The sequence below is a fragment of the Marmota flaviventris genome, chromosome 18 (genome assembly GCF_047511675.1).
Source record: "Marmota flaviventris isolate mMarFla1 chromosome 18, mMarFla1.hap1, whole genome shotgun sequence".
Lineage (NCBI taxonomy): Eukaryota > Metazoa > Chordata > Mammalia > Rodentia > Sciuridae > Marmota > Marmota flaviventris.
This window is the reverse complement of record NC_092515.1, coordinates 56,031,672-56,047,185: the sequence shown is the minus strand read 5'-3', so window position 1 is coordinate 56,047,185 and position 15,514 is coordinate 56,031,672. Positions and strand designations below refer to the sequence as shown.

The 15,514-nt window shown below is 48.3% G+C and overlaps 1 long non-coding RNA gene across 1 annotated transcript; it reads right to left on the bottom strand.

Annotated features, from left to right (window-relative positions):
• Positions 1-9,822: 9,822 nt before the first annotated feature.
• Positions 9,823-13,187, bottom strand: LOC139702690 (uncharacterized). Its single transcript, XR_011705258.1, has 3 exons — positions 11,601-13,187; positions 10,263-11,094; positions 9,823-10,138 (listed from the first exon to the last, which is right to left on the bottom strand). It is a non-coding gene; the product is annotated as an uncharacterized lncRNA (long non-coding RNA).
• Positions 13,188-15,514: the final 2,327 nt, after the last annotated feature.

The window sequence follows — 15,514 nt, the reverse complement described above, 5'->3', positions numbered from 1 at the left end:
GCTGGGCTCTTCCCTCTCCATCAGCTAATTTCCCAATTAATCACATGTCTTTTTCAATCTCTTTTTTCCAAACATTTTGAGAATTTGAAGTCTTTATCATATTACAACTCCTTGAGCCTTGGATAGACCCTCATCTAAACCATTGCAATCACCAACTAACTAGCTGTAATCACTAACTAGTGCTCCTGCCTCCACACCTGCTCATCTGCTGCCAAGCGTTCTTACCCGAGCACTAATCTGAATTTCAATTTCCCCTGGCAAATGCCTCTGTGCCTTCCCTGAAGTCAAACTCCTCAGCTGGCATGTGAGACTCTTCACAGTGAGGGTGCATTCTGGCTGTTGGATCTCCCTATGCCCTCCACTGCCCGGTCATCAAATGTCACCTGTCGGCTGCAGCAATGCAAACTTACCTTGCTCTATCTCTGTGTCATCATTCACACCCACGTATTTCCTCCACCCAGAATGTCTTTCATAATTTCGTGATGCCTTCTAGAGGCCTCCATGTACTTAGTAGGCATGAGCCAACAGTCCCCAGATTGCTTCCTCAGCTCTCAGACACATTGTGCAGCTCCCTACCAAGTCCATCTGCAGAGGAGCTGGCCCCACCCTGACCTATTCCTCCTCGAGTCTTCTTGTAAAGCAACAGCTGTCAGATGAGGTTTACAGACGATGCATCCATCATCAAAAGGCAAACATTGGACGAAGTCCCCGTGGAAGCTGGATGATGAGGTCCAAGACCCTCAGTCACCCTTCAGTGATGTCAGTTTCACTCCAGGCACCAGCTTTCAGCTGCCATTGAATCTGGGCCACACCTTTTCAGGACAGCCAGCTCTGTCCTGAATTGGCTCTGACTCATGACGGGGAGCTCCTGGAGATTAGGGACAGTCTGAGACGACTTGACCCTCCGGCTGCTGTACCCGGGCTGGGTACCTGGGGCAAGGCAATCATTCAAGAAATGGTTGGTCATGGATTGAATGGAGTGAACTAGAAAATAGGTGAGCCAGTTTTAACACCAGCTCTAATTAGCTGGAGATCTTCCTCTGATTTTTTAACCTGTCTGTGCCTCCATGTCTCCAGACACAGAACTGGGATAATGGTCATGCCATACTCTTGTGCTCCTCAGACATTGCTACCAAAGGATAGAGATGGATGGATGGATGGATGGGTGGATGGATGGATGGGTGGATGGATAAATGAATGGTTGATGAGTGGGTAGATGAATGTGCATATTGGCGAATTCACAGAGTAACAGATAAATTACTTGATGAATTTATTTCATTACAGAATTGATTAAGAGAAATGTTCATCACTGCCCGAAGTCACCATCCATTCATACACTCAATAAAGCCACCCCAAATCAGATAGTCTCTTGAGGAGCAAGCAAATCGCAGTAAATTTTGCAGCCCCGGGAATATCACAAAGGCTCCCTCTAGACTCCCTGTACCAAATCTTCTTCCCCAGGAAGGCAAGGGAGGAGGGGAGAAGGGAAGGGGAGGGGAGAGAAGAGAAGCATACACATGCATTTGCAGAGACAAATGACTTACAGCCAAGGCCTCCAGAGGGGCCTTTGACACTGTTGTCACTTGACTCTAGCCACGGCCCCTCACCCCCAGCCTCCGTGGGAGCAGGCTAGGGGCCTGAGGTTTTGCCTTGTAGAAGGCAGTGAAGACAAGATCTTGAGCTCCCAGTCACCCAGTTTTTCACTTAATCTGTCAATCTCAGTAGCACTGCACTGGGGAGGTGCAGGGGAAGGGCCCGCCCAGTACTTCTCCTCTAACCTGCTAGAGGTCACCCCCCAACACCCCCCACACTCCCCCTGCATTGGCCTCTCCTCTCCACCTGTGGCTGAAAGGCCTGGCCCACCCTGAAAACCCAGACCCTGCTGTTGGGGCGCTCTGTGGACCCCTGAGACTGCGGCCCCTCCCAGCTCCGCCATATCAGCTGAGTAATCTTCCCGCACATTCTGACACACAGCTGCAAGAGATGAAGACTGTGCTGTTGATAGATGAAACTTTGGATAAGATTACATGGTTTTGAATATCTTGATGACATATTTGTCTGAAAAGTCTTTTAGAGGACGGCCTAATAGAAATGCACGGAAATGTTTCTAATGACTAGCATTTGTCTACAGACTCCGTTGGAGAAATTAGCATTCATGTGTCCCGGGATGTCATTTGCATTTGTATGTGGGGACCAACTTTTGAATAATCATTTCTTCTGCCAGCCCAGAAGAGTTAACTGTTTACTCCGAAGGCAGGCTGGCTTCCTTCTGAAACGATGATCGGGCTGGATCCATACTGTCCAGAAATGGACAGTGATGTCCTAGGTGGGTGTGCCAGTGCCCCAGCGCCACTGGAACCTTCTAGGTAGTCCTCAGATACCATTTGCCCTCACAAATATTTACTTGGCTCTGCTCTGCTCTGGCCTAGCTGGAGTGACAGCCTCCCTGCCCCAGTTGACCTCAGCTTTTTCTACAAACTTTAGCCCCTTAGGTTGAAGTATGAGGCCTGTCTAGTTAAAAGAATACTTGGAATTCTCTCCATAAAACACGGGTTCCATGAAAAACTCAGGGGAAGCACCTAGTATGTGAAGGTAGCCTGGATCCCATTCCCTGTGTGGTGTCTCAAAGGCCTGTGGGCTAAGCCGGGGGCAGTTTTATAGTCCAGTCTTGCGTTTTGTAGAAGAGACAAGATCTCCAGAAAGCAAAGCCGAGCAAAGTCTGAACAAGGCTCCTTCCTGCCTGTACTACGGTGTCTAGCAAGTACAGTCACCTCTCTTGGTGTCAGTTTTTCCTCTGCAATTTGGAAAGGGAATTTTTCTAGTCATTCAGAGTTTGGAAGAGGACAGTTGATCATGAAATACGTTGCCAGAGTTGGCACCTAACAAGCATGCAGCAAGCCTTACCCCATCGTTCTTGCTCGCCAACATCTCCCAGCGTGCTTTCAACAAGCTCCAGAATCATAGATTTGCAAACAGTTACGATGTGCTGACTTTAAGGTAATATTCACTTTGGAGAATTCTGTGGAGGCCACTTGTACTATTGGGCAGCTGCACAGCCCTGGGATTCGTTCCCTTGTGAACCCTGGGACTCCAGAGGATTTTTCTGTGCATCCTTGTTCTGTGAGGTCTTACCCCATGACAGGTCACCCTCAGACACTCTGCCTGAGTGGCTCACTCTGGAGGGAGAAGCTCAAGGTCAGGTGAAGCCCCCAGCATGGCTCCTCTCTGGGAGCAGGCATTGGTGAGTGCCCAGTATACAAACTGGTGCCTGAGTACGTAGTCCTCACGGCGCCATGTTGTTCCTAAAGTATAGAAGCAGGAGCAGCAGGGGTCTGTTTTCCAAGAGGCAATAGCAACAATGGTGCAGCACTTTGGAACCCTGACTCCAGGAGAGAATGCTTACGAGTGCCATACGGTACCACCTAACTTCAGCACAAACGGGCCCAGTGCGGTTGGCTGTCACTTCCCATGCCCACAGGTACTTGGATGTGGAATGGGATGGAAGGTTAGGACCCCAGCACTGTTGGTCCAGGATGCTAGAGTCCAGGCATCTTCCCCTGTTCTTCCTCCTCTCGGTGTGCCTGTCCCCATCATAGTTTGCAGCATGAGTGGCTCATTTCAGATATCACCTTCTCTTAGAAATCTCCCCAAAACCCCAGATGTGGAGGAGGGAGATTCTGGGCTCCCACATGTGGCTGGAGGTTCTAAGAACTGGATGATAAAAGATGGTAGTCACCTGACATGTAATTAAAAGTGGAGATGCAAGGCAGGAAGGGAAGTGAAAGAAGTCCAACAAAGTTTAGCTTTTCCCACAATAATAAATTTGATTTGTGTTTTAAATTGCTGTCAACAGAAGTATATTTTGGAGGTGGAAGAGCAGCTTTGCTGATATCTCCAGCTAGTATTTCTCTGCCTGTAGTGCAACTTGGCACTGTCCTGGGGCATCCTGTGCTGGCCTCGATCATAGGACTGTGACTCCATCCATCCATCCTCTTCCATGCCTCCTGGAGGGCAGGGACTGACATTGGAGCAGGGTCACTCACAGAAGGTGCTCAGTGAATGTTTGTGGGATAAACTGACTTCTCTAAACTGACTTCTTCTCAACTTACAGATTGTGCCTGAACTTGAAAGGGCCTGCCCCATGAGCTGAGCGCTCCGTCCCTCTCCTCTCTCTCCTGTTGGCAAGGAGGGAGGCAGGCCTGTGACTTGATTCATCAGAATCGTCCAACTCGATTCCATCTTTCTGCTGCACAGCAGGTGAACCGTGCGTCACATCACGCTCTCTCCCACCATGTTAATATCTCAGCTGATGCTATCGAGTGCCCACATCTCCTGCCAGAGACAACTCCTGCTCCCAAGAAGTCCCAGGTCAAGTCCCGCCCCTCTCACATCTGTGAAGGCAGGTTGAGAGATGCAAAGCTGATCCTCCTTGAAGCCTGGATTTCTTTCTTTCTTTCTTTTTTTTTTTTTTTTTCATCAGTACACCTTGAGAACATTTTTATGTGCCTCTTGCCAAACCTGAAACTCAGTGTTGGAATTACAGGTGAGTCTCTGGAAAGCAGAGCCGTGAGTGTCACCAGGAGTACACCCACCACTCCCAACCATACATTCCCAAGTGGCCAAAAAGTACATCTAGTCCTCTGGGTAACAGTCCAGCCTCTTCTGGCTTTGCTTCTGTTATTGTGAAAGAAAAAAATTAACCTATGGATGTGGTTCTATAGTCTGTTTTGATGGAGTAAATTGGTCAATTAGGGGAAAGGAGTCATTAAATAAGCATGCCCAGACACGCACGCACGCACGCACACACGCACATTCTGGATATTGAAAGCAGATATTCAAAACTCACTTCAACAGAAGGCTGAGGCCTAAAGATAAACTATGCTTCAGAAGGTCCAAATATGCTGTGCACTGAGAGACTAATACCTGCAACCACCCCCCTCTCACCACTCAGACACCACACCCCTGTTGGGCACCACTCCCATCCCCTTCTTACAGGTGAAAATCCTACAGCTCAGAGTTCTCACAAGTTGGCCAAGACCCGGAGGTTTATGAATGACATGGGGAAAATGTGAACCCCAGCCTCCCAACCCTGCTCTACATGTCTTCCCTGCTAGACAAAGAATTCAGAAGCCACACAGAGGCCTTTGCTTATCTCCTCTTAGCATCTGAAGGTCCCCAGCAGACCTGGCAGGTGTGAAATGGACTTCCGCTGCTGACTCTGCGTTACCCCTTCAAAGCATCTGGGATTCAATCCACGCAGGGTTCGGGTTCGGAGGACGGTGGTTTGAGGCTATTGAAACTTGTCCCTTTCCACTCTCTAATTTGCATGTTGGATGTCTATTGAAAGTTGCTATGGTGATCCGTTTGACCAGAAGTTTCCGCTGAATCATCCCGACACTTATATGAAAACATGAATGTGGTTTGGGGGCCAGAGCACCGCAGCGAGGAGAGACGGCTCCATCTTTCACTCGTGACTCACTCGTGGTCACGCGTGGGCCCAGCTGTGAGGAAGGTGAAACCTCTGTGTCAGGTGTTGCTCCCTGGAGAGGTTTGACCCCCCCCAGGTCATGCTGAAGCCCTGAGAAGGAAGCATGGGAGCTGGGCTGTCCCCAGTGGCTCCAGGGCAAGGGTCTTTAGAAGAACTGGTGAGCAGACATAGTGACTTGAGCATGGAATGTGGAGCAGGCAGAGCAGGGTTCACATTGACCTTGACCTTGACCTTGACCAGCTTTGACCTTGATCAGCTTTGACCTTGCCATTGACTCCTCTATGCGCAGAATTAAAGAAAAGAGAATCTTGTGAGCACAAAGGAGGAATGGGTGTGATGGAGCCTGGTATGGGACCTGGCCTGTAGGGTGACCTTATGTGGCTTTGGATTCTCTGCTTCTTCAACAGAGATGGAGACAAATGGTGCATGCTATGCTTTCCTGAGAACCCCGGGGTAAGAGCCTGTGGCTGAGTAGTTCATTTGAAGAGCTAAAGATTTAAACAGAACTCTCAAAGATGCTTTGCATGGTCTGTTTGGAAGTAAACTATTTGGCCTTGTGTTCTTATTTATGCCTTTATTTAACGTACCCCTGTGTGACTAGGTGAAAACACACATGCTTATCTTTACAGAGTTGCCTCCTTTGTCCCTTGTTCCTCACCCCTCCTTTGCTCCTTGGAAGCTTTCAGGGGATGCTACTGAGTTTGAAGGTGGGGGTGAGTGTGCAGACAGAACACAGACTCCTCAAGGAAGAAAATCCAGAGCAGGTGTTTAAAGTGCTGTTAAAAAAAAAAAATACTGTCTTGCAAATTGACGTAGAATTTTAAAAACATGACACTGGCAAGATAAATGTAAACTTTGTTGTATCAAAGCCCCAGAATATGTATGTTTTCTCATTAGTAACCCCAGTTTTTGATAATTATCTTAAGGAAACCATCAGATATTCGGCAATCATATACAAGGATATAGGTCAAAGTTGCAGTTCTATTACTGAAGATTGGAAAGGAAATTAATGTCCCCAAATAAACAAAATAATAAAAATAAATTATTTTATAATCACACAATTAAATTTTATGTGGCCAATAAAGACATGCTTTCAAAGAGCGTTCAATGACCTGGGAAAATATTGATGATATATTAGGAAGTGACTCTGATCCCGATTCTGTTGCAAATATTGTTAATTACACATTTGCAAACGTGCTCGTGTGTGTGTGCGCGGGTGCATCACAATAAAGAGCTTGAAGGCAAACAGTCCTGGCGACCAGTGCTTCTCAGGCACTATCTTCATTCATGGCTTTATTTTCTGCTTTTCTTGTGTTTTCTTTCATAATCAGTAAAAGGAATAATGAATATGATATATCAAAATGTTCAATAAGCTAATTTTTAAGTCATTTATCTTTCACATAATCTCTTTTTTTTTCCCCCAAATGTGATTGGATCTGCCCCCAAAAGGTGAGGTTAGCGTGGCTCTGTGGATGGTTCTGAAAGAGGGCTTTGATGCTTGGCCTCTGCCCTCCGGAAGGAAGGTGAGGAAGACTGCCAGGTGCATGTGGCAATAGGCCTTTGTGATCGCTTTGAATGACAGCTGTCAGAAGACAGTGAGAGGGGTCTGGAGTCTCCCCAAGGCCTTCTGTGCCTGGTACATTACAGTATCTGCTGTCACTTCCGACCTCTGGGGGTACGTGTTTGTCCGTGAAAAGAAGTTGAAAACTAAAATCTCCCAACATCCTGAAATAAATATCTTCTCTCATTCTCTCCTACGCTGGGACCTCCATTTCCACACCCACCCCTTCTCCTGTGGCCTCAAGTCGGTATGGGAAGATAAATGCAAACTTCATTGTATGGAAGCCCTAGAATATTTCTGTTTTCTCATTCATTGCTTTCTTTTCAGCTGAGATCCTTCTTGTGATTTCCAGTTCACTGCTGGGCTTTGCTCACGGGTTTTACCTTGCAGGGTGAGAGTACTCTGGTGGGCGCTGTCATATCCCAGAACTCTTCTTTATTTCCACAGGTGTATTTCTTCTTCTGAATTCTTTTTACATCAGGGTTTCTAGAGCCATGGATGCCTTTAAGGATTCAGGGAAGTTCATGAGACCTTCACAGCAGAATGGGCATGTGATCCTAGTCCACCTGTGGGCCACCGTAGAACCCGATGAGCACTGTGGCGAGTCAGTTCTGCTCTAGGTCATCCCAATAGAGTCTGCAGCTCAGCAATGAGCCTGCGTTCCAGCATTCCAGCTCCTCCTCACCAGGTATCCATAGCTACGGGCAGCTGGATAGTCCTATTGACCCAAGGAAGTCTTAGCTCAGGTTCTGAGTTACCCAGCTTGGCTTCCATTCAGGACAGAATCCCTTTCTTATGGCTAGTTCTAAGGTTCAGTCTAAGGTGTCCAAATCAATCTTAGCCATGGCAGAGAGCAAGGGCCTGAGTGGCTTGGAGGAATTCCATCCCTTGGACTATTAAAATTCCTTTGCCTTTTAAATGAGCAAGAATAGCACTGAGCTCTTAGGAGCCTCATGGGCCTAGAATTGAGCCAATACTCTCTATGCAAAAGTCCACCATGATCCTCAGGAGGTAAAATGCCCCCTGCAAACTCCCAGGTTCCAGACTCCAATCGACAGAGAGGTAGTGCAGTAGTATCTAAGCCTTTACAGAGCCCTTACCAGTGGTGATGGATATTTTGCCATTGACTTCAATAGCTCTTAAAGAGTGGCCAAGTTCCCGGCACAGCCAGGAAGCTAGGAGTTCACAAGCCAAGCACAAATTCCCTGACAATCTCCTGTCTCTGGCCTGCTCCAACTTCATAAGTAGATGTCATCCAAATCATGCCCAGTGCCTACCTTTCTTCCCCCAGGAAGGGATATACTGGATTCAACATGAAGCAGCCTGTAGCTATCAGGAGGTCATGCCCATGGGCTCTGGGCCAGGACAGAGCAGGGACTACAGTCCAATCTGAAATTGGCTTGCTCTGCGCCCACAGCTGCTTCCAGTCAGATCAAGGTTCTAGACAGAACAGCACAGGTCATCTCCAGCCTCCCATCCACAAGGATGGAGGTTTCCAGAGAGAACAAACTCAGACCCACCGGGGAGGCTACTGAGGCCCCAGGCATAGAGGCCTAGAGGTGGTGACAGGTCAAAACACACAGAAATTATCAGAAGACCTGGGTTTGAGCCTCTGTTCCCCACCACCACCACTTAGAAGTTGTGTGGGCTTGAAATTCAACTTCTCTGAATTTCAGTTTCTTCAGCTATAAGCAAACAATAATAACCCCCAGTGCACTGCCTCACCCGGGCTGAAATGAGTCTATTGGTGCAATAATAACGAAAGCTGTAGTGTTTCCTGTTGCTGACGTAGCAGCTTGAAATGAACGCACCTGTTATGTCACAGTTCTAGAGGACACTAGTCCAAGTGCGCTCAGTTGAGTTCTCCGGTTAGGGACTTCTAAATGCACTCAGTTGAGTTCTCCGGTTAGGGACTTCTAAATGCACTCAGTTGAGTTCTCCGGTTAGGGACTTCTAAATGCACTCAGTTGAGTTCTCCGGTTAGGGACTTACCAGGCTGAGCTCTTCAGTGAATGCCTGGGGGGCACAATCTGCTTTCCAGCTCATTCGGATCATTCGCAGAGTTAGTCTAACTATAGTTACAGGACTGAGGTCCTGGTTTCTCCACTAGCTGTCGAGTGGGGTGGGGGGTTGTTAGCTTCTCACATCCTTATCTAGCAACAACACTGAACTCTTCTCAGGCTTTATATCTCTCTGACTCCCCCTTCCTGCTTCCAGCTACAGAATCCCTCTGTTTTCCAAGAGCTTATGAGTTAGATGAGACCCTCTGGATAACTCATCTTAAGGTCAATAGATTTGTATCCTTATGTCCATCTGCAAAATCCCTTTTGCCATGGAACATGATCTAGTCACAGGTGTCACATTCATGAATGACATTCGCTGTATTCACAGTCCTGGGGATGAGGGTGGCCATCTTGGGGGACCTCTGAGAATTCTGCCTGCTCTAGGAGCCAGTGTAAACTGAGCCCTTGCTGCATGCTGGGCTCTGTGCTGAGCCGACTGTACACATCATCTTATTAAATATCTGCAGCAACTGAGTGTTAGAGCAGCCAAGATCTAGGGAGAGAGGAAAAGTCATTCCGAATAGCACCATGGCTTATTAGGTAATTTGAACTTAAGTCTCATTCAGGATCACTGACTTTCAGCCACCCCACTATGACACACAAGTGAAGCACCGGTTTCCCCACTGCCTCCACCCTATGGGTGTTCACTGTCTGTATGCTGATACCTCCAACTTCTCAGACACAGGCTTGAAAAAATGTCCTTCCTCTTATTACTGATTTGCAATCCAAGGATCCAAGCAGAGATGCCTCCAACGACCAGATATCTATTTTCTTTATTGGCCAAATAATATTAGGACAATAGTTCCATAAATTAAAATAGAAAAATAAATGAATAACAAATCCATGATGCTCACCACCCTGAAGAGGATGAATTCCCACGTATTCCCTACCAGTTCTCTGCCTGCTTGGATTGCACCTCGCTGCAAGTTTTGAACTCAGATCGAGCAGGTGTTCCCCCGCCCCCCAACAGTCTTCCACAGCACTTGGGAGCCAGTCACAGGCAGGCCAAGGAGCCCCGAAAGCCACCTGCATTGGAATTAAGGAATAAAACAACTCTTCTGTAAATCAGCCATGAGTCATAAAGGTACGTGCCAAGCACATCTTGACATTGGTAACACAAAAAGAGTTTTAGATGTGTTTAAAAACCAACCTCTGATTCCTTTCCCGACGCACCGGTGAAGGGGAATGGCTTTTGGCCTTCAATCATCCCCCCTGCTCATTCATCCGTCCATCCACTCAACCTGTCCATCCGACACGTCTTCTGAGTGCCCGATGTGGGCTGCGGATCATCGCGGGTGCAGGAATGCAAGATGAACAGCAGCAGCATCCCTGTCCCCCGGCACCCCGCACCTGACGGAGAGAGAAACACTCCAAAAAGCAATTACGAGACGGAGGCGTCAGAGTTTGGGTACAAGTAGGCCAAAGAGGTGTGGAGCAGGAAGAAACACCATCCAGGCTTTCTTGAGGCTCAGAGAAAAATTCCCCGGGGAGACGGGAATTGACCAACGAGATTTCCCAGGACGAGGAGGAGGAATGTGGGGGAATGCGCAGAAGTGGGGCGAGGCCCAGTGCAGACTCCATGAGCAGGGGCGGCACTGGGGGCCCAGGCTGCAGAAGGGTCCTCGGCTATTGGTGGAGCCTGAGCGCTCTGGCGGGCTCCTGCCGCTTAGGGAAGCACAAAGGAGGGAAGACGAGGACTCCTCAGTCATTCTTCCATCTCACCAAGTTATTGAGCGCCTGCTTTGTGAGAGGCTTTGAACTGGGCATTTGGGGCAAAGGATGAACCAGGCAGAAACATCCCTGCCTGTGGAGTTGCCCGCTTGGACCCAGGATCTCTATGAAAGCTGCAGACATCTCCTGTAAGGGCCGCAGAGCAAGCCATCGTAAGTGTCATGGACCATGCAGTATACGAGTGCTGCTACGGCTGAGGCTTCTCCTTCTCCTCTCCTTATTTCCTTCTCTTCTTTCTCCTTCTTTTTCTTCTAAACAAACAAACAAACTCCTTAAAACACAAAAACATTCTTAGCCCACAAGCTACACAAAGATGGTACTGGGTGTATGGCGTTAACTAAGCAAATAAGATTAAAGAGAATTACAGTGGAAGAGAGCAAAAAACGTGTGCAAAGGCCCTGGGGTGGGAAAGAGCATGGAGAAGCAGAAAAGAAAGCTGGTGTGTGTGGCTGGAATATGGGAAGCCCCGAGGGTGTGGCTCAAACTGAGGCTGGAACAGAGTCAGGGACCAGATTTTTAAATTCAAGAAGACACTAGAATGTGCAGTCAAAAGATGACATTTACCCTTCCAAGGTGGAGTTGGTTAAGGACAAAGGGAAGGGAAAAGAAAAAGAAGAAGGAGGTAGAAGAAACCAGGGCTACCAGGAAAAGGTAGAAAAGCCAGCAGAGAGACAAACACAGGGTGTGGGAAGTCACCCATCCCACCTCCTGGGGCGCCCGTGGAGGTTGAAGAAGATGTTGCGGGTAAATCACTTACTGTGGTGGCTGACACTGAATAGATGCTCAATAAAGGTAAAGATCGGGACAAACAGCTGCACCATTCACAGACACTCAGGGAACGCCTAGGCAAAGGTGAATGAAAAAGAAAATCAGCCAGGAAGAGCTCCGATCTGGAGGGCGAAGGAACTCAGGAAGGGACATCTCCAGCGGCGAGGAGATGTTCTGATGTGAACTCCACCAAGCCACACAGCGTGAGGGTTCAATTAATACAGCTACTAAATAAGGCTCCATCCCGCGGTGTGAGAGCGCCCAGGGTGCGTCATCTGAGCCTGGCATCTTGCTCAGGAACGCATCCAGCTCCAAGACCCGGGCACTCTCTCTGGCAAGGAGAGCCAAAGGAGTGCAATTCCGTCTCTCACACTTTCCCCTTGCAGCTTCAAATTGCTCTTGGAATCCTTCTGTTCCCCCAGCATGGGCCTTGTGCAGAGCCTCCAGTTCCCCTTCCTTGTAGAGGGGTCAGTGTCAATGCTGGCAGGAGGGAGATTCTGGCCACCTGTTTTGCTCCTGAAGGCTCCTGTGTTTGTAATCTTAGGGGTCACCCGAACATGGTCATACGTTCATCATCAGCTTTGAGACATGCAACATAACTCACATACAAAAGAGCAACGGAAGGAAGTGGCCCCTGGTGACTGATGGATGGAGCCCTGGCAAATCCACAGGCACCCCTAGCTTCCAGGCCTCCTGCAGAGGGCTTTTATAACTTCCAGAAAATGCTTGCACATTGAGCTTTAATTAAACATTTAATGTGCATCGTGCAAATTTATTGATTCTGCCAGCGGGGAAAGATACCTCTTGTATTTGGATATATCCAGCTAAGAGGACTCACATTTTAACAGGAGTTTACTAATGAGGTCTCCAGTCCCACCCACTGCAAAAGCCAGGGACCATCTCAGACCCTGAAAGTCACACTGGCTCCGAGCAACTGTGTTCATGTCTGCATCTCAGGCTCAGTTCAAGGCTGATATTGACGGAATGTTCTAGAAATTAACATCAAGCCCTTAAAAATGGACCACGTTTGTCGTGGGGCCTCTGGTTCTAACAGTCTCTCCCCCAACCCTTCCTGTTACCACGACTCACCTGAAGTTCTGATCCTGGGTGAAAGTCTGAGCCAAGCAACCCAAAAAAGACTTTGAGAAAATGTCTCCTTAATGGGCAGGACCGCACAGCCTGCCTAACCCAGGGTACTCGGGAATCCCATAAAGCTGATACTTATTAACCAAAATTCTAAAAAAGTAGGGAATCTGGTCAACTAAATACCCTCATTAACGGCAAATTGCTTGTAAAACCCTTTTGGATTCTAAATTTATTGTTAAAATTCCTTCTAAATTTACATTTGTCTAATTTCCTGCTCTGTTAAAGGGGAATTGGCTAAAACTCTTTCTATGATGGGCAGAGAGTGGGCAATGCCCTTGGCCACTCTCTACATCGAGTTCGTCACACAATGGTGGCTCTCCACTGGGCCATTTTTTTCCCCAGGGGACATTTGGCAAAATCTGGACACATTTTGGGTTGTCATGACCTCGGGGCAAAGGAGGCCACTATCGATACCCAGTGATCAGAGGGCAGGGGTGTTGCCAAATAGCCTGCAGTGCCCAGGGAGGTCCCCACGGTGGACTCTGAGGCCCCAAATGTCAGCCCTATGGAGGAGGAAAATCCCCAACTTAGTGGTGGAAGAGAATCTACAATGCAGCTTCACTCATTTGATTACCAATTAAGAGGAGAGATTAAAAACCAAACAGAAAGGTCTGGAGAGGACACAGCTGGAGGAAAAGACAACAGTCAAGGGGCCATTGTGTGGTCCAGGGTGGGAAGACAGAGGAGACGGAAAACAGGCCGTTTCTCAAATGATTAAACTTGGCTTTTTGTGACCCAGCAAGTTCACTCTTAAACATGCCCAAGAGAAATGAAAGCACAACCCCACAAAAGCTTGTATATGAATGTTCACAGCCGATGACCCCAAATAGCCAAAAGCAGGAACATCCAAATGACCATCAAGAGAGGAACAGATAGGCTAAGGGTATAGCTCAGAGACAGAGCAGGTGCTTAGCCCATACAAGGCCCTGGGGTCAGTCTTCAGAGCTGAGAAGGGATGGAGTGGGAGGGAGACGAACAGATGAATAAAGTGAGTTGCACATATAAAGTGGAATAGTATTCAGCCATGTAAAGAAACTGGTGCTAATGCACACTACAACATGGAGATAAATCTCAGAAGCATCTTGCTGAGTGGAAGAGGCACGAAGGACCACGCATTATACAATCCCACTCATACGAAATGTCCAGAATGGACACATCTATAGACCCTGATGGTTGATGGGTGGTTGCCAGGGGCCAGGGAGGAGAAGATAGTGACCACTGATGGTCAGGAGAGTTGCAGGGGGTGTGACGAGGAGGTTCTGGGTTTAGACAGCAATGATGGCTCATGATCTTGCGGATACAGTAAAATCCATGGCTTGTGTGCTTCCCGGGGGAGAAGTGCCTGTTTTCCGAATTATATCCCAACAAAGCTGTTTTTCAGAAAAGGGGGTAAATGCCCTACAGTGGCAAGGAGCTCAGGTTGACCTCAGCTGGGCCACTTGGGGCTTGGGGACTGATGGAGGGGAGAGTAGTGAAGGCTGCCTGCCCAGCTCTCCACGGAGGAGGTTGCTTCTGTGCCTCGCAGCTCTTTCCTGTTATCCCCTTCCCATGGGCTCATTTCCTCAAAATCTGCCTTTTTCTTCTAATTGAAACGTAATGGAAAGAGGAGGCTGTTTCTTCTAGGGAGGCTTGAAAACTTTTGGTTGTTGACCTTTTCACTCTCGATTGCCGGAAGACTGGATGCAGGTGAGCAGGCTGGGGTGGGCAGAGCCTGGAGACGGGCGGGCGTTTCATGGAAAGGATGTGGTCCCCTTGAGACAGCTGGCTTCCCCAGGCCACCTTCAACGCACAGGCAGAGAATCGTGGTGCTTCCTTTACTAAGAAACTTATCTTGACTCTTCATCCACACCCAAGTGTGACTTCTGGTAAAATCAAAAACAAAAGAACATTCTTTTGTGCTGATAAGAAATGAAAATAGAAAAGAAAAAGAAAAAAGAAAAGAAAGAAAGACGTCTAGTCGACTGACCCAGGAACACGTAACTCATGTAACTCATCGACATTAGATGTCAACTTTTCCTTGGGTCCTTTTGGGGAGAGGAGGGCTTTAAGCTGGTTTAAGTGATTGTGATAAATAATGAGCAGGCGGAAGCACAGGTTGGCCTTTCTCATGGAATCTTGAGACAAGGTCTTCGCTCTCTGGTCCCAGGGACCGTCCCGGGGACCACCCTAGGGGCAGGGTCTCTTTCCTGCACAGCAGCTCTGATTTCCAGAATGACTGACTTCCTTCCTCATCTAGTCATTCACGTTATAACCGCTGGCAACTCTGCTCTCTTGGGGATGTGAAGGTAAGACACCATCCAAGCCCTCAAAGATCTCACAGACATATGGAGAAAACGAGAAACAAATAGTCAATGATCGACTCTGTAAGGAAAGTGTCCAGGGTGAGCTGGGAAGCTTTAGTGGACGAGGAGGTGGTCAGGGTGTTGAAGTGTCTCTGAAGGGGCCGTGGGAGTAGGAACCCCCTTGGCCATCTGAAAGCAGGCACATGACACACACAGCTCCCCAAAAGAAGTTCCACTCCCAGTGAACCCCTGCGGTGGGGCGACACCAGGTTGGATGTCCTGTCTGGTCACTGTCTCCAGGGCCATCTGCTCCCTTTGCTCTTCTCTTTCACATTCCCTGCACCGTCTTCTCACTCCTGGATTCGTGCAGAAGGGTCACGAGGTGCCTGCCATTGAGTAACGCAGCGCACGCCACCTGTGTGTACTAAGACGTGATGGCCCTGTGAACCACGCCTGGGAGCTACCGGAAAATAAA